The sequence below is a fragment of the Sarcophilus harrisii genome, chromosome X (genome assembly GCF_902635505.1).
Source record: "Sarcophilus harrisii chromosome X, mSarHar1.11, whole genome shotgun sequence".
Classification (NCBI taxonomy): domain Eukaryota; kingdom Metazoa; phylum Chordata; class Mammalia; order Dasyuromorphia; family Dasyuridae; genus Sarcophilus; species Sarcophilus harrisii.
Window position 1 is genome coordinate 32,103,264 of NC_045432.1, and position 20,763 is coordinate 32,124,026.

The following is a 20,763-nucleotide window of genomic DNA, read 5'->3' on the forward strand; positions in this document are numbered from 1 at the left end:
TCTCTGATAATGCTTTGATATGAGAACAATGTCACTGAATAGTGAATTCCTGATTTAATTATTGCTGCAAATTAAGACACTTTTAAATGAAGATAATACATTTAAAAGTGTGAATTTATTTTAAAACGTCTGAAAGAAAGCTGAAGCCGGCAACTAACGGGAAAAGATCTCTTTCTCCATAAAACCGTCAACTCTCTGGGTTCGGTCTCTACGGTTCGGCAGCATAGACTCCTTGAGGCATGAATGTTCTGTCTTCACATTACTGTGGCCTGCCCAGCAGGCTCCAATCACTTATTCCATTTTAATTAAAAATACTACGGTCTGATCTCAACACCAAATCACTACATGACCCCAGGCAAGACAATTAGCCTTTCTGACCTGCCATTTTTTCATCTGTGAAATGGGGATGATAATAGTGATTTGAGTTATAAGGATTTTTAGGAGGAATAATTGCAAAGTGCCTGCAAATATGAAGGTGGAGACAAATGAATGCTAATTATAATAATTAGACTACATATAGGCACCCTGTGTGCACAATGCTCACGTTAAGAAAATTTCCAAGGGTAATTACTATGGAGATTGACTGAAAATTTTGTTCTCTGGGGCTGAATGGAGCCAAATTTTTATTTTTTCTTGTTGTGGTGTGTGGAGAAGAAAACGTCCAGTTGTTTAAGGTAAGATATAATTTGGGATGGTCCTCAGGTCAGAGGGAAATAGAAGAGGACAGGTTGAAATTCTCCCTTCAGACGTATTCTCTGTCTCTTGAATGGACAAATGCCCACAGAAAATGAAAATCATCCATACTAAAAGGTATCACTTTCAATGCACTGAGTTATCTCAATGTCAGGCAACTAATGGTGAGTCATACCACATTCTTTTTGGTTGGGAGGTGGTGAACTACAGTATGACAAGCAGTGTACACGGTCAGACATGACTAGTGATTTGGTTGGTTTGGCTTAACTATTTCTCCCTTACAAGAAACAGTTCTATTAAGGGGGAGGTATCATAACATGACAAAGATATAAAAATAAAAAGTAAAAAATAAAATAAAAATGATATAAAAATTATTTTTAAAAATAAAATCAATGATTCCTAAGGAACAACTAATACCTTTCTTCCAAATTAAGGCCTGAGCTTTGCCCTTTGGCTAATAATGTATTCTCACTGAATCATTACTCTGAACATGGTATCTCTTGTTATACTTTTGTCCCACATTAGGCTCCTAGCCCATATGAACCATAAGTATTCTCCCCAAATATTCCTCAGCCATTCCTTTTTATAGTCTAATCATTTTCACTCATGTCTGACTCTTTGTGACCTGTTTGAGATTTTCTTCACAAATATACTGGAGTAGATTGCCATATCTCTCTCCAACTCAATATATGCCTGAGGAAACTGAGGCAAACCAGTTTAAGTGACTTGCCCAGGGTCACACAGCTAGTAAGCATCTGAGGCCAGATTTGAACTCAGGAACAGAGCGTTCCCGATTCCAGGCTCAGCATTCTATCCACTCTTGCCACTTAGACCAACACAACAAGTTCAAAATTTGTAGTTGGAGGATCTGTGTATGAATTCCAACTCTTTTGCATAATAGTTGTGTGACTGTGGACAGATCCCTGCCCACTCCCCACAGGATTTTAGTTCCTTGATTTTGAAAATGAGATTGTTGAACCATTTGTTCTCAGCCCTAGACCTGAGGATCTCCCTGCCATTCCCCTGCATTTCTACCAGTATATACAGTACTAGTCTCTTGTGACATTTTCCCCCCCTCAAGGTTTTTCTTGATGCTTGTTATGACTAGATTTAATTCTTATTAAAACTCAGCATAGTGGAGGGGGGTTCTAACTTTGGTGATCCTCTGATTATGAAGATCCAGTGAGGCATGAAAGGAGATATGTGCTCACCCAAGACTCCGGGTACTACTCTCCCACAGGAAGCCAGCACAGACAGCAAATGTAAGGGACAATAAGGTCCACATATGCTCCTGTTTTTGTATGGCAGACAAATGATCGCATCGTGCCCTAAAGTACCATACAAGCTCTTTAGTGATCCCCACGACCACTCAAAAGCATTATTCTGCCTAACAATCCACAGAAGTAACACCATGTGGGTCAATGAAGCATTTTTGACTAGGCTAGAGAGATGGGAAGTCTACTGAATTAGTCCATCAGTATATACTGGTGTACCAATTAAGTTCCAAATCTCTCACTGGCTCCTTTGAGACCCTGCTATGTTAAGAAATACTGCATGGAGGATTAGATCTGCCGGTAAGAAACTTTATATCCAGCGATGCAAAGACTTAGCAAATAAATGAATAAACAAACAAAATTTCAAATGTTGCCATTATTCATCATGAAATACATACACACACACACACACACACACACAAATATACACACACCTAACACATACATATAAAACAACAAACCAACTCCCATGTCATTTCAGGATTACTGAACCAACAAAATATGACAACTGATAGAGACTGACTTTTGAGTTCAACTTGAGCTAGCCACTCGTTGTTAATTCGTTTAAACTAAATATCAAAATGTTTAGCACACCGCACAAAGATTCTAAATAACAGATAGCACCACGCCTAAATATACTAGAGGAGGTAAGACCCAGATCTTCCCTGCCCATGCTATCTCATAGTAGTGTTGGGCCATATGAATCATGTGAATACACTTTAAGTAACTAGTCAAAAAGGTATAGCTCTGAGCCTGAGGTCACTGGGGTCAGGGAGGTGCTCCCATCTGCCCATTTTACTCTGGGATTATATAAAATATAGCAAGAGGTACTCCTGTCTCTATGTGTGGATCTAGGATCTTGGATCTAGCATCTCATTGAGTGTGATAGATACTAGATTTGTCTCAGCCTGAAGTCATTATAAAATTAAATACGTATCCACCAGGTGGACGGTGGTAGAAACTAGCCTCTAGATGTAAGCATAGCTGTGGAGTTTGAAAGTGTTGGGAGGGAGACAGAGGACAGTTGCATGAATGCAAATCAACTTAGCATGTGCTAGGAACTTGGGAATGCCAGAGGTATATCTGTGGGTATGGAATAGCACCATTATTTTAATTGGGGGGAGGGGGAAGAGCTATATATGTGTCAGGATGTTATTTAAGGCTGGGATCTTCAACACAGCAGATGCAAAGAGACTTGGTGTGAATGAGAATAGGGGCACTAGAGGAGCAACTGTATTCTGAGTAGTCTTAGTGTTTACCCAGGCCAGCAATACCAGTATATGGGAAGAAAAACTCTTTAGATTTGCTATCACAATGGCATGTTGCTTCTTATTTCTACATATTCTATACAAAAGAAGGACTTAAAGTATGAAGGAAATTGTCCAGATCGTGTGGGAGAGGTCTTTACCAACTGTTAAAAAAAATTGCTCAGGGGGGCAGCTAGTTGTTGTAGTAGATAGAACTCAGCCCTGAAGGCAGGAGGACCTGAGTTCAAATCTAGCCTCAGACACTTAATACTTTCCTGGCTGTGTGACCGTGGGCAAGTCACAGCCCCAATTGCCTCAGCAAATGAATGAATAAATGAATGAATTGCTTAGGAAGATTTCATCAAGAGTAATTGGGGGGGGGGGAGAGAGAGAAAAAAGGCAATAGAGTTCCACCCTAAGTAGTAGGAGCAGCTAGCTGGTACAGTGGGTAGAGCACCAGCCCTGAAGTCAGGAGGACCCAAGTTCAAATCCAACCTCAGACACGTAACACTTCCTGGCTATGTGACCCTGGGCAAGTCACTTAACCCCAGTTGCCACAGGAAAAAAAAAGAGTCCAAACAGAGAGCATGTTTTACCAAATGGTGAAAAGGCAGGCCTGTACAAGGACCATTTTAGGACCATTTTCATTAAGCAAGAGATTATCACATTTTACTCCCAAACTACCCTACTGCAATAGGTCATCACTGTGTGAAAATGACCCAGTTATCAAAGGCTCTGCCAATGGAGTGTAAGCTTTGGTCTTCCTATGAAGATGGCAAATCTCTGAGTACGATATCAGTAGTTGACTGTATGCCTGTTGTCTAAGGAGCAGGCCACCTTAATTCAGAGGCTCATCATCAAGTTAGCAATAGGACAAACATTCTTTTTGGTCAAAGCAACTCTCAGATCTGCAACTGATCAGGGACATGACCAACCACAATTCCAGTGGATTGATGATAATATACTTTTTGACAGAGAGGTGGAAGGCTAGGTACAGAATGGGAGACATTTCTCAACATGGCTAAGGGGGGAATTTATTTTGCTTGATTCACTCTATCTCTCTGTGTCTGTCTCTCTTTATGTGTGTGTATATATATATATATATATATATATATATATATATACATATATATATGGTGTATGTGTCTGTGGTGTACACCCTTTGTTACAAGGGTTTTCTTTTTCTATTTCCCATCAGGGAGGAGGAGGAAAAAAATAAATGCTCATTTAGTGAAAAATAAAATTTTAAAAGTTTTTTTTAAATTAAAAAAAAGCCCTAGACTGAATTACTAAAGATTTATGAATTCTTTGGCTGAAAAACTACCCACTCCAGTAAAAGTATAGAGCCCTACAGTACTGGGCTTTTGAAGAAATTGATTTTGTCTCATTTGATCTATCCCATCATTCTAGTGTGGCAAGAACTTTTTGGATCTGGCATCTCACTTAGTATGGTAGGTATTAGATTTGTCTCAACCTTGAGTCATTATCAAATTAAATAAGTATGCCATCTATAACAACTGAGTCATATTAGCAGAATTTTTGAATGACAATGGTAACACCATTCCCTATCCTCATAAATACATCTTCTTGGTGGGTATTTTAGCATCTGGTTTGCAGAACTTCTACGGTTGATTGGACATTAGCTCTGGAGTCCCTTGCTCATATGAAAAAAAATAAATATTCCGACATTTCCATTTTAAGATGTTTTCCCAGTATTTGTTGTATATTCAAATGTATGCTCCTTCACCCCCAGGCAAGGTGATCTATTGGTATTTTCTTCCCTTCTATTTTTTAGAACTATAGGTTGAATAGGTAGTTGAATTTTAGTTAACCTGAATAGCTAGGGATTCCTATTTCCAAAATTATTTCTAGAGAAAGAAGGTATAACATTCCCTGTTTCCATCATCATCCCCATCATCATCATCTTCATCATCAGCACCAGCAACACAACTTACCGGATCACCACCACTACCATTTTTCTCCATTGAGCACAGGAGAATTACATGGCAAAAATATTATCAATCCAAGGTACATTTCCAACTATAGACTCACCTAAGTCATGAATACTGTATGACTTCCAGATTTATAATGAATATTCATCGAGCTGGAATTTTCTTACCGAGACACCACAAAGTCCCCACACGGGTCTCATGGATTTCATTTCCATCGCCTCTGCAGGCCAGCAAAGAGCAGATTTCTAAATGATTGTTATTTGATGACTCTCAATAGTAAAACACTTTCCTCAATATACAATCCAATAGTGGAAATGTAAATATGTGCATAGAGGATGCCAGTCATTCAACTGTGCAACTCATTCTAAGTCAGTCTGTTCTGTTTTTTTTTATTATTATTTTTTTGAGATGAAGATATTCCCTGTCAATTTTGTAAACTGCAATACAGCAAGAATGTGATCAAATAATCCCCTGTCTAGCTTGCTTTGTACTCTAGACCATATCTTCTAAAATATAACTTCAAAGCTCCAACATAATGCTTTTTGCTTGTGATAAACCCAGACCGACAATAGGAGTTGAGCTTTCTAAGCAAGTTCGAAACTCTCCCTCAGAGAATATCAAAATATTATCACTAACTTCTTATCTTCTTCCATCATACGATAAAAATCAACACCAGCGTACCTTGAGGTCCGATGCAGGGTTACACATCTTAAATAAAACATTGGGTCTTGTAGCTGTGAGATGATAGTATGTGTGCCCTTTGCTTCTGAGAAAGGGAAAAAAAAAAGAAAGAAAAAGGCCAGAAAATTCCCTTCACGGCTTACAAAGAATGGGGGAAAATCTCCTCCACTGTCTACAAATGATAAATCAGCTTCCGTGGCGTGTAATCTAACATTTAGATTCATGTCTTTGGATTCTGGGTAGTAGATAGCCTATTATTTGTAATGATATCTCAAAATTCAATTCTAAACAATTTATTCAGCAGGGTGGGCCTCTAGAAACTCTGAAAGCTCTGCTTTGGACAGCAGACTGGGAGGGCAAAAAGCCTTTGGACTGCTACCCCAAAGCTTAGAAATAAACTTCTACCCATGTGGACAGTAGAGAGTACTCACTGGTGCTGTTCCCCATGCCTCCATGAATACCAGAAGTCTCTGCGGCATTTTCCTAGCAGCGCCCGGGAGCTACTGCAAGTGAAAATTTTGACAATGTCATCCCTATCCAAGCCGATTAATATTTCCAGTTCAACCAGGTCCCTACAGAATGTCACATTTTCCAGGTCATTTCTCCCCAGAATGGAATAGGATGAGGATTCCTGAATATAGGCCCAAGAGATTAGAGTCCACCAGATACTTCTGGATGTGCAAAGTACAAATCAATTCACTGGACGGGACTATTCCTTTCGATGTGACCAGCGTGTCAGGAACGCCAACATGTGAGACAAATAGTTCCGATATTTCATAAGAAGGCTCACCCTCAGTCCTGCCCAGGGCTCTTAGTTAATGCCACAGAAGAACATTGGGAATTGTCTATCGAGAAGCATGGCATTTGGATTCTTGGCAATCATTTTCTTGGGTGAAGGATATGGCCGGAGAAATCCTAGATTTCTCTGAACTGTTTCTCATGGAGTTAACATCCACAGGGGCACCTAAATGTATCTGGAGTCTTTTAAAAAAGATATATATATATATATATATATATATATATATATATACATACACACACACACTTGTCTCTCACAGTAGAATGTAAGCTCCTTGAGGGCAGGATCTTTTGCCTCTTAGAATTAGTTTATAGAATGAAAATATTGGACTTCCCTTATTTCTCCCAAATTCTCTAACTTCCTTGGGGTCTCAATTTCCTTCTTTGTAAAATGAGGGGGCTGTGACTCGATGGCCTCTGAAGGCCCTTCCCACTTGAGATCTAGACTTTTATGTGTAAATTTTGAAAAGTCCTTCTCCCTGGGCCTCAGTTTCCTCATGTGTAAAATGAAGGATTTGGACTAGATACCTTTGAGTTCCCTTTTTTAGATCCAGGAGGCTGTGTAGAGTCTCAGGCAGTCACTTAACTTTCCTGAGCCTGTTAGAGCCAGGAGAGACCTAAGAGGTACTTTAATCCAGATCCCTTATTTCACAGAGTACAAAAATGAAACTTCACAGAGAGGATGTTATTTGCCCAAACTCATAAAACAAGCAAGTCATAGAGTCCTAGCAGGAAATGGTCTCTTCTGACTCCTAATCTCTTCCCCTTAGACTACTGTTATTGGTAAGTAGAGCAAACTCTCCCAATCCTCTTTTAGATAGCTTGCTGCTTTCTTTTTTTAAGGGTTTTTAATATGTTCAAATATATGTTAAATCCAATATATGTATATATAGTTATAGAGTTATCTTGCTGCACAAGAAAAATGAGATCAAGAAGGAAGAAAAAAATGAGAAAGAAAACAAAATGCAAGCAAACAACAGGAAGAGTAAAAATGCTATTGTGGTTCACATTCAGTTCCCACAGTCCTCTCTCTGGGTATAGATGGCTCTCTTCATCATTGAACAACTGGAACTGATGTGGTTCATCTCATTGTCGAAGAGAGACACGTCCATCAGAATTGGTCCTCATATAGTTTTGTTGTTGCCGTGGCAACTGAGCGTGGTTCTGCTCACTTCACTTAGCATCAGTTCATGTAAGTCTCTCCAAGCCTCTCTGAAATCATCCTGCTGGTCATTTCTTATATTATGGAATAATATTCCATAACATTCATATACCATAATTTATTCAGCCATTCTCCATTTGATGGGCATCCACTCAGTTTCCAAGCTAGCTGCTTTCTGAGGAGCAGGAGTATTCCTGCCAACTCAGCGATGGCTCAGGACCCGCTCTTGCAAGCCAGGGATGCCTCAAACTTGTTCTCTGAAATAGTCATCAAATGGGTTCCATTGTCAAAAAGACTGGCAGCTGGGACCACACAGCCCACACTCTAGCCAGATCCCCAGGTAAATCTGATTTCTTGATAGGGCTTAGCACAACCTAAGGGAAAGCTTTACTGTAATCAAGAAAGGTGGAAGCAAATCATTGTGCCCCTAGATTGGAAGAATAAGAGTAAGTATTTCATGTCATATCTCTAATTCAATCATGGGAGCCCTGATTCCAAAAGTAGGGCCTTTCCTTATGATAGACTTCTTGCTACGGCATGATTAATTCCCATTTGATGGATGGGGAGACTGAGGATCATAGAATAAAGGGGTCTTAGGCAATACAGCTAACAAATACTATAGTAATACCAAGAGTCAAATCTATGTCTTCCAACTGATCTAGTCCTCTTTTAATTCAACAAGTATTTCTTAAGCATCTTGTACATGTCAGGTACTGAACTGAGGTCCAGAGTGGTGGATTATCTCATTTTTTGTTGCCCTGACCCTCTTTGGAAGTTCTAATGAGGCTTATGGGTTCCCTTTCAGAAGAATTATTTTTAATCTATAGAATAAAATCTCTCTATAAAATAAAATACACAAAATTACAAAGAAAGATTATTATATTAAAATAGTGATCTAATTGCTGAAGTCTGCAGACCCCAGATTAAGAACCCCCCCCATGCTCCAATCTAGGGGTCACAAAGAGCAAAATGGAAAAATGTTCCTGCCTTTAGGGAACTTAACTTTTTATTGGAATCTCTTTCCATCACACCCAACATATAGAAAAAGAGTTTGGGCTTTCAGGAGGCTAAAGCAATAATGCAGTTTGCCAATGATTTTGCTCCAGGTAGGTAAAGGAGGTAGTTCAAGGTTACCCAAATACTCAAATGAGTATCATTTGTTAACACCTCTATATCAGAAGAAAGTTCAAGGATGATTCCTCTTAAAGTATAAAGTAGATGTTTGAGTCGACATGGAGTGTCACCTTTTGAATTGTATCAATAACAAAAAACAAACCATGTCAGTGAAGACATTTATCCCTCCTAGAAAAAAATCAGTGTTTCGGGTGAGATTTTCCTCAAAGTTTATTTGGTTTTTATGGGTAAAATTCATATGGAGATCACTATCAGGGATAAAATAATCTTTTATTTCAGAAGACGGTATTGGCTACATGCACCGTAGTCAAAAGCCACTGAAACATCATTATCCACTTAGGGAATTATTCCTTTGGAGGGATATAGAGTATGTTCAGGGAAGACTAGTACCTTTGGGTGAGGGCTGCTTTCTACCAACTTTGGGGTCCACCTGATCCACCAGACTCTCACCTGGGGTTTCAAGCAGCTCTAGTATACACCGTAGCTACACCCTGGGAACCGGTTCAGCAGATGAGCTAAACTAGGGGTCTCAAACACTAAGGTGAATTAGGAGGATGTCTACTCCAAACATGTAAAGACTTCCCTTAGCAGAATGGGTAGATGAAAACAATTTGTTCCAATTGCCATTGGAACAGGTGTCACGGGGCACTTAGACTTGGTTAGACATTGAAGAGACCAAGGTCATCCCCTCCATCTCGAGTTATCACAAGATGTCTTGACTCTCTCCTGCCATTGGACAACAATGACTTTGGAAGACAGACTGAGGCCGAGGAATTTGTGCAATTATGCCTTAATTAAATGTAATTTACAGAGGGCAGCTAGGTGGTGCAGTGGCTAGAGTATGTGCCCTAAAGTCAGGAGGACCTGAATTCAAATCTGGACTCAGACACTTTACACATCCTAGTGTGTGACCCAGGGCAAGTCAATTCACCCCAATTGCCTCAGTAAAAAAAATGTAGTTTACACATGAATCAAAAGATATTCCTTTGGAGCTATCTATGTGTGCAATGCTGTGATCCACTAATCTTATGTTTCCCTGAAACCACTTAATGACTTAAGTTGGAATGGGGTTCTAGCCCAGTCCAGTAGAAATAGGTAACAACTAATTTGGAGGCGGTACTGGCAAGGAGACAAGGGATAGTACTTTGTTTGACTCATTCCAGGCTGGGGGCTCGGGAGGGTGAGGATGTGTCATAAAACATCACTGAATAGATTCTTCTTCTTCTGAGAGGATGAAAAATATCATGCACCATGGGAAACATGCGACTTTTGCGACTTAGCTTTTTTCCTCATAGTACAATCATTCCCTAGCTAATTTCCTCTGATTTCTCCTGGATGGTAGAAGATCAGGGAGTAACTCGCCAAGAGGCACAAAGGAAGAGGTGTCAGAAGTGGGTCCCAGCTTTTCTTGTCTCTAGGGGCAATGAGTTAGCAGAGTGGATAGAGTTCTAGATTTGGAGTCAGGAAATCTGGCTTCTGACACTTACTAGTTGTGTGACCCCATGCAAGTTACTTAACCCTGGATGCCTCAGTTTCCTCATCTTTAAAATGATCTGGAAAAGGAAATGGCAAACCACCGCAATAGTTTTGCCAAGAAAACCCCAAAACAGAACCGCAGAGTTGGACACAACCCAAAACAACAATTTCTTGACTCTAAAACCTGCTCTCTGCTTTACTACATTACCTTTCATCACCATCAGTCTTCATCAATATTGTTATTCATCTTGTCTATCTCATCTTTTTATATTAGTATTTGAAATGCAGCTGTTATTTATGATTATGATTATGATTATTAGTAGTAGTAGTAGTACCTGCAAGCAATAAATAATAATATTTTAGTTACTGGGATTTTTTCCTTTCTAGTTATTGGTATCTCTTTCCCTCAAATTAACCAGCAGGTGAAATTCAAGGGGGATAGAAGGTAGATTTTCTAAGTGATCTCAGGGCTGTACTTGCTGTTATAATAAACTTACAGCGTTAGTCTCTATACTCTCCAATCTGTTCCTTCCTCTCCCCTTCTTCCCATGAAATCCAGCAAGGGGATGATAATGACTCCCAATTTACCATCAAGGGGAAGGAGGAAGAATAGGAGTTTCTCCTTAAAGTCCCATTTCATTCACTACTAGTGTCAGGCTAAAATCCAATTCTCACCCCCTGAGGTGAAGAGTAATTGGATTAGGATTTCCAGTCATCCTGAATTTTGGATGAAAGGCGGGAGCACCTCCTGACCAGAAAGTCCTGCCATGACTCAAAGTTAAGTACCATGAGGCAGAATTAAAAAAAAAAAAAAAAAAAAGCTCATACCAACACAGCTGACTCTTGTCTGCAGGGCTTAGAAGAGAATACTTGTTGAGGACACTGTAATAAGAATCAGTCACAGGGGTTTCCACTTAATAAATGGCTATGCTAAGACTGTTTCTGCAAACTTATAGGGGATGACTAACATTTTGGCAACTCCTGCAGAAATAGACTCTGGGAAGTACTCACTCAAGTTCTTCCAGGCAGCTCTTCCCTTACAACTCCAAGGGGAAATTGTGTGTGACAGGTGGGAGCTATTTAAAAATTCCAGTATGGGGAATCTGGTGAGAAAGGAACTAACCGGAACGCTTAATAAAGCTTCTCCTTTCACTTCAGCTCCCTTTTCCTCATCCTCTGCCATTTAAAGGCAAAGAGATGCTTTGAAGAATAGGAGTTTCGGTGGGAGGGGAAGGGATTATGGTGGATCATATCCCCTGGCACTTTTCATCCATTAAGTACAAGAATTGATTTACTAATAATTGATGACGCATTGCCTTCCTGACCCAAACCCCCAAGGAAAGAAAGTACCATACTCCCCTTGATGCTGTTGCCTCCAAATCAGTTGTGATTTACTTTCCCTATTATGTTTCTCTGGACCCCAATTTCACTAAGCTTATATTTAGTGAAGTACCATCCTGACTGTTTCTTATTTTGAAGATTCCAAATGAGATAACCATTAGTGGTCAATGAATGAGTGAAAGTGTGTGTGTGTGTGTGTGTGTGTGTGTTTATGTACCCTCATGTTCACACTTTGCCCTGTGAATGGCAAAAAGGGTCTTTGTTAGTGTTGCCTGTGGCTGATGTAGTCATGACTAGACTTGACTATGAGAAACTTGGTGATTAAATGGCCCTGGTGAGCCACAGGGGCAGCTAGATGACAGTGCATTGAATGTTGGAACTGAAATCAAAGAGATGAGTTCAAATCTTGCCTCAGATACTTCCTCCCCTATAAAATGGGAATAATAATAACACCCACATCCCAAGATTGTTGTGCAGATCAAATGCAATAACATATGTAAAGAATTTTGTAAATATTGCAGCATTATAGAAATGTTATTATCATCATTATTCTTTTTTCCCCAAAGTCAGTAGAGATTTTATTTCCATAAATTTCCCATAGGTATTTTACCCCACCTGGAATAGTTCTTAATGTGTTTTTTTTTTATTAAAGCTTTTTTATTTTCAAAACATATGCATGCATAATGTTTTGACCCTTGCCAAACCTTATGTTCCAAATTTTCCCCTTCTTCCCCCCACTCCCTCCACTAGCTGGCAAGTAATCCAACATACATTAAATATGTTAAAATACATATCATCGTTATTCTTAATAAAAAAATTATAAAAGTGCTACTACCATCGTTGCTGTTTAATAAAAGCCAGCAATGTTTAAAGAGTTAGCTACCTGATGTGGTTTCTCTTGTTTTTTGGTAGGGAGTGGGGAGAGGCCGGCAGGCCAGCGTGTTTCACTCCTAAGCTCTGTTTGTTTTGCAGGAACAAGCGCATCATCACTATCGGCTTGTCTTTTGTTTCTGGAAGGTAGCTACTCCAGCCTAAGTGTGTCTATTGCTAGCAAGTGAGATTTCAACTGGGGAGGAGAAAGCAAGAGAAGTTTTTTTTCTGCAGGAGAAACAGCATGGTTCATTCAAATCAGGTCCCCAATGTTGATTTTTTTGGCAAGTGATTTTTGATTTAGGCTCATATGCATAACCTCCATTTGCTGTCATCCAGTCTGCAAGCGAGATTTAATGGGAAATAAAGACAAAAGGAAAACTTTGCCATTGCGGTGCCACATGATTCATGAGATTATGTTTTTTATAGCAGAATAAACACCGGAGAGATGCAACTTCAACTTTCTGATTGCTTCCAACATATGGCCAAGAACAGGCTTCTGCGCTCCAGTCTATTGCTTTAGCATAATTTAGTTTCCCAAGGACCAAAATGCCTTTGAACTGTAGGGGACACTCTTCTTAAAGCTAGACAATGTGATACCTGTCAACAAGGAGGCTAAATATGGTATTAATGATGGCACGGTAATGTAACAAACGAAGGGAAATATCAGCAAGATCTCGAAACCACTGCTGGCTGATTTTTAGAGATGAATTAGTGTTAGTGATAAATTATTTCCCAGTAGTATTAATCATACTCACTGGGAAATTAAAATGTCATAAAATGATAAAGTGTTAAAGAAACAGGCGCTCGTATCTCCGGCTGCATATGCAGCATAATGTCTCTGGGTCATGTTTTCTCCAAAGCAGCCACAAGAGACCCCTTTTCAGAATGGGCATAGAGTGATGCTCAGTATGTGGCCCATCACTGGCTGCCTTAGCAAAGGCAGGCATAATCAAATTAAGTACTTGCTGAGGGACCTCGTCAGCAAATAATGAGCAGGGTAAAGATTCTTTCCTGGTCCCTCCCAAGAGACAGAAATTGGGGCCTGTCCCATTTTCCTTTTTGTTGGCTCGTTGGTATTTGTTTTGTTTTGAGCACTGAATGTTGTATCAATGATTGCCAAGATTCTGATTGAAGAGAACCCCGAGTTCAGCTGTGAAATGAATTCATCTTTGCATAGTCTGTTTTTAAGTAGTAGTAGTGATTACGGTAGAGTTATTAAAGAGCATGGAGGTACACTCTTCCATGGTAGAGATGTGTGCTCATTGGGATTTAATAGAAAAAGTCACTCACAAGCAGCCCTTAAATTTCAGCTTATTCTTTCTCTTTCTTCTTTCCTCTATGATGACTATTTGGAATAGGACCAGATTCCAAATGCAATATTGTATATATTCAGAGAATGTCTGACTCCAGTTGTAAATGCTCAAATGTCTGGCTCAACACTGGAACAGCATTCCAGCCTCAGAACAAAATTAAAATGTTTGAAAGCTCTACACTCCTCATCTTCAACTCCGGCAGCTTAATAGGAGGTTTAATATTTTTAAAAAGAGAAAGGTTTAAACATATTACTTAGGACTGGGAGAAAAACATTTCTGTGAGTCACAACTTCTCTGATAAATTATGGAAGTAAAAATGGAGACAGGTAAATTATGCAGTCTCTAAGTGACGGCAAGGAAATAAGAAATCTATGAATAGTAAACAAAGTTTCCAGAAATTTGGAAAGAAAGGTTGTTCTTAATCCTAACCTCCTTTCTTCCCAAAATAACTTGGTTTACGAGAAATGGTGGGTTCAGAAACAGAATGATGTCAGTTATTGTCTCAAAGATCCAGGGTTTTCCTGGAAACTGGATGGATGCCCATCACTTGGAGAATGGTTGAATAAGTTATGGTATGTGAATGTGATGGAATATTATTGTTCTGTTGTTACAGTGATTAGCAGGATGATTTCAGAAAGGCCTGGAGAGACTTATATGAACTGATGCTGTGAAATGAGCAGAATCAGGAGATCTTTGTACAAGGCAACAAGAAGAATATATGATGATCAATTTTCATGGATGTGGCTCTCTTCAACAATGAGACGATTGAAGCCAGGTCCAATTGTTCAGTGATGAAGAGAGACATTTACACCCAGAGAGAGAACTGCGGGAATTGAGTGTGGACCACAACATAGCATTTTCACTCTTTGTTGTTGTTTGCTTGCATTTTATTTTCTTTCTCAGTTTTCCCCTTTTGATCTGATTCTTCTTGTGCAGCAAGATAATTGTATAAATATGTATGCCCATATTGGATTTAACATACATTTTTTACCATGTTTAACATATATTAGATTATTTGCCACCTAGGGGAAGGGGTGGGGGAAAGGGGAAAATTGGAACACAAGCTTTTGCAAGAATTAATGTTGAAAAATTATCTGTGTATATGTTTTGAAAATAAAAAGATTTCACAAAAAATCCATGGTTTTCTTTGGGAAAGGATCACCAGGTCTCCTAATCATCTATTTTTTTTTTCATCAGGCCTTTGTCATCAAAAGAGCAAAGAAATCCCAATTTGATTTGACTCTCTTCAACATGTCTAATTTTTAGACCTCAACAGCCTTGAGCTCATTATCACTTGTGAATAGGCTTCTGGGTAAAAAAATACACAGCACTGAGGGGCAAACTCTAGATGACTGCAAAGGATTATTTTTTTTTCTAAGGCCCCGCTACTTAAACTTTTTCTATTTGCAACCTCTTTTTGAGAAATTTTTATGCAATCACGCGGACATAGATTCACAAAATAGGTATACAAATCAAACATTTGTTGATATACATCATCATTTAGTGACTCCCACATTCAGTTACAAGACCCCATATGGGATTGTAACCCACAATTTAAGAAGCTGCCTGTGGAGGTCATGATGCTTGCTAAGCACCTTACCCACTGAAAGACTGGCATTATGCACAGCTGGGGAAGACTCTCTGGAAGTTTACAAATAGGAAATTTCATTCAGATTTGGTAACAACATCCTCAGGCCTCTTGCTCAGCTGCCTTCTTACAAACCTTCATCCCTTTTCTTGGAGGAAAAAACCCAACAATCATTCACTTGATCCAGTTGTTTCTTTAGCTATTGAGAAATAGCTTCCTTCTTAAATATATGATATATGTCTTCACTGCTTTTTTTCTCTCTTATCCCACACTATTGAAATAAAACCCTTAGGGGTCACCCTTAATGATCTTTTCACCAAACCCACCTGCTTTTTGTCTAGAACAAGATCTTCCTTGTATATGGTAGACATTTGGTAAATATATGTCTAATTTTCCTTACTCCCTACCCTTTTCTACTATTCAAATTTCACCAGCCTAACTCTGTGGTCTGGATGATGGTGGTAAAGGAGCTCTTGATCCTTTGTCTGTGAACTACATCCTGCCTCAGGTTCCAAGATCAATTGTTCTCTCACTTCAAAAAAAAAATGCAGGATATAAAGTAAGCCCACAAAGATCATCAGCATTTTTGTATATCACTAACAAAATCCAGCAGGAAGACAGAGGAAGAGAAATTCCATTTAAAATAACTACAGAATCCATAAATAACTTGAGAGAGTACCTGCCAAGACACATAAGTACTAGATGAATATTATTACAAAATTATTACACAAATAAAGACAGAACTAAATAAATGAAGAAACATTAATTGTTCATGTGTAGGTTGATCCACTATAATAAAAATGACAATCCTACCTAAATTACTTTATTTAATGCCATGCCAATCATACTATCAAAAGATTACTTTATGGAGTGAAAAAATAGAAAATTTCATCTGTAAGAACAAGAAAGTTAAGAATATCAAGGAACCACTGAAAAAGTGGGAAAGGATAGGGCCAAGTAGTATAAAATCTCAAATAATACTGCACAGTAGTAATTAAAATGGTTTGCGTTTTAATTCTATTTAAATTAATAAATTTAATTTAAATTTATTAAATTTAATAATGGGTAAGAAATAGAACAGATCAGGTAGAAAAATCTACAAAGGAACAGGGACACGGTTGCCTAATATTCGGTAAACCCAATTGCCCCCGTTATTGAGGATAAGAATTATTCAATTACAAATGGCTATTCATTATTCAACCAGAATACTAAGAAAACTGGCATACTTAGCAAGTTTGGCAGAAATTATATTTACATTGAAATCTCCAAATGAGAACATGACTTAGATATTAAGGGTGACATCATAAACAAATTAGAGGAACAAGGAAGAAAGTACTTTTCAGGTTTTCAGCTCGGGGAAGACTACATTACCAGATAAGGAATAGAGAGGACCGTAGAAGATAAAATAAATAAGTTTCACTGCATAAAATCAAGGTTTTTGTACAATCAAAACAAAGACAGGTAAAATGATAAAGGAAGCAAGTCACTGGAGGAAAATATTTACAGTAAGTTTCTTTGATAAAGTTCTCATTTCCAAGATAGAGAAAGAATTGATTCATATTTATAAGAATAAGAATCATTTCCCCAATTGATAAATAGTTAAGGAATAGGAACAGGTAGTTTTCATAAAAAGAAATTGAAGTCATCAATAGCCATATTAAAAAAAGTTCTATATCACTAATAATTAGTGAAATTCAAGTGAAGAAGTTGTACCTTACACATATTAGATTGACAAATAAATGGAAAACAATAAGTGCTAGTGGTACTGTGGGAAAACAGGTACATTAATTCACTGTTGGTGGAACTATGAAAGGATCCACACATTGCAGTAATTCATTTGGAATTATATCTTAGAAGTTACTAAACCTGTGTATATCCTTTGACCTAACAATACTACGACTGGAACTATACCAGAAAGAATTCAAAGAAAGAATTAAAGGAGCTATGTGTACAAAAATATTTATAGTCATTTTTTCTTTTGGCAGCAAAGAACTGGAGGGGTGTCCATCAAATGGCCAATAGTTTAACAAATCATGGCATGTGAATGTGATTGTATGCTACAGTGCTTTAAAAATAATGAAAGGGATGGTTTTAGAGAAATTTAAGAAGAACTATATGAACCAAAGCATATAAAGAAGGTAAAACTAAGAGAATCTATATCATAACGACATTATAAAGACACAAAACTTTGAAGACTTAAGAATTCTGATCAATGTAATGAACAACTATGATTCTAGAAGACTCATAATTAAATAAGCTACCTATCTCCTGAAAGGGAGTGGACTCAGGCTGCAGAATGAACTGTAGATTTTTGGACATAGAGAATTTGGCCATTTATTTGCCTTGACTGCATATTTGTTACAAGGATATTGCTTTTCTTCTTCAGGGAGAGGAAGAAAATACAAATGTTATTAACTGAAAAATCTACATTAAATTTTTAAAAATCACATCCCAGAAGGAAGGAAGTAGAGGTAATATCACACATAGGCAGTAGGTGAGTGGGAATAATATCATGGACAGACTACTTAGAGACATGGGAGTTGGGACTTGAGTCTAAGTTCTCACTTTATCATTTACAATTTTGACTAAATCATTTCTACTCCCTGAGTTTCAGTTTTCTCATCTATAAAATGAGGGGGCTATATGACATGGCCTCTCAGGTCCATTCTAGCTCTAAGTCTTTGAGCCTATACCATCATTTTGGCAGTTGTACGGAGAATGGATTATGGCGGGAACACAAAGAAAATGGATACCTATTAGAAAATTGCAGGCAGAACTTCCTGTCAACATGTATTTATTAAAGGTTTCCTATGTACCAGAAATCGTTTAAAGACCCGAGAACTCAAAGAAAGGAAACAATATATAATCTCTGCCCTCAAGGAGCCTACATTCCAATGGAGGAAAAACAAGTAGGTTGCAAAACGTGCAAAAATGGAGGGAAATGTGCAGCAACTGAGGGACTGGGAAAAGCTTCATGGACAAGGTTCAATTTGATGTGAGTCTTGAAGGAAGTCAGGGAAATTAAGAAATACAGGATGGAGCATTTCAGGTAGTGGGGGCAGTGAGAGCAAAGACTTGGAGATGGGACATAGGATGTTGTGCTTGACAATTGTAAGTAGGGAAGTATTCCTAGAACATAGAATGTATGAAGGAGAATAAAAGATAAGGCCACAGTTAATAAGGGGCCAGGCTATGTAGAGTTTTAAATACCAAAGGAATTAATTTATATTCGATCCTGGAGGTAACTGGAATCTGTTGGAGCTCATTAAGTGGAGGGAGGGGGTGTAAAAATAGAATTTTAGCTATTTGAGTAGAAATAAGAGGATAAATGTGAGTAATATCATAATCTTTAGTATTACTGAATGAATGAACTAGATTTGTCAACTGACTGAATATGTAATGGAGTGGGGGTGGGAGTTAAGAACCAGAAGGATGATGGTGCTCTTTCTTGCAGTGAGTTGGGAAAAGGGGAAATTTAGGGAGGAGAGGAAATAATGATTTTAATTTTGGACAAATTAAATTTGAGAACCTTATGGGATTTCCAACTAGAGATGCTCAACAGGAAGTTGAGGATGAGAAACTAATTTTTAAAAAAATTTTATTTATTTATTTGCTAAGGCAATCTGGGTTAAGTGAGTTGCCCAGGGTCACACAATTAGGAAGTGTTAAGTGTCTGAGGGCACATTTGAACTCAGGTCCTTCTGACTTCAGGGCTGGTGCTCTACCCACTGCACCACCTAGCTGCCCCAAGACACTAATTTTTTATAAGAGATTATGCTTCTCCAAGATATGGATTTTGGGTTTATAGATCTGGGAGTCACCTGCATTGACACTAATGCTAGAATCCACAGAAACTCTGGTGTGAAGAGAAAAGAGAAGAGGACTTAGAATGAAGCTTTGGGGGACACCTAGACTTACAGGATGGAAAAGTGACGATGACCCAGTAAAAGTGACTAGGAAGAAATGTGAGTTGAGTAGGAAGAGAACCAAAGAACAGTCCTGAAAGCCTAAGGAAGAAAGAATATTCAGAAAGGAAGGGAATGTTGAACGGTGTCAAAAGATGAGTAGGAGAAAGGAAAATTGATGATCAGATTTAGCCTGGACATTATTGGTGTCTTAGTACAATTTCAGTTGAGTGGTGGGATTAAAAGCCATCATTCTTGAAGGGGACAATGACATTGGGAAGGTGATTTTATGACTTGCAAATAAATTGAATTTAAGTGAGGGTAGCTTGGTCGGAGAGGTCAAGAGAAGGGAAGGCCACATTTCTGCCCCCCCCTTCACCTAAGCTATGATTTAATGCCATTCAAGTCAATTCAACAAAGATTCATAAAGCGCCTACTATGTGCACAGCATTGTGCTAGCAGCCAGAGATACAAAGACAAAAGGGAATCGATTTCTGCCTTCAAGGAGTTTCACTCAAAGGAATTATCCATCATGCTTTTCAGTGTTCAAAATCATTAGAATTATTCACATCATCAACTCCTCCTAAAAGTCAGTGCCGGATATACTAGGTCTCCAGATAAACCTGGGTGCTCCCCTGTTATCTGACAATGTAAATTAAAGAACCTGATATGTTTCCATTTTTGCCTCAGCAACCAGGAGACCCAAAAACTAAAATCAGGGCTCAGGTGCAGCAATTAACTCATCCCAGGTGCTGGGTAAGATCAATTTCTCTTGCTCTTCTCCTTGATTTTGGTTATGTTTTTATTTTTAATTGTCCTGTTTGAGATATGTTTTAATTTTATGTTCTGTCTTGAATTCTTTTTAGGAAGCAGGCAAAGGCAGAGATCATAAACAAGCTGCCTGGTGCTGTTTTCTCTGATTAGATAGCTTCTTAAAAACAGGGTGGGAGAGGCCGACTTGCCTTACGGCCCCCAGATCGGCTAACACAGTTCCGGGCACAGAGCAGGCCAGGTGTTCATTGATTAACTCGGGCAATTCCCCGACTAAAAGTGCATTTTTGAAAGCTGTTATGACCAGCCTTGAATCCATATGGCTCATCTCGGAGAAATTTGAGCTTCTAATATGGTAATTGTTTTAAATGCTTAGCACAGAACTGATGCACCATCAAAAATGACAATCACGTTACAGATAGGATTGCATTAGACTCCATCATACTTGTTAACCTGACAGGGGGGTCGGGATTATCGCTGGCAAAGAGACATAGAGGAACTGAACAATTTACTGTTTCAAATGGCATGAAAGAGGCAGTGTGGTGCAAGGCATCG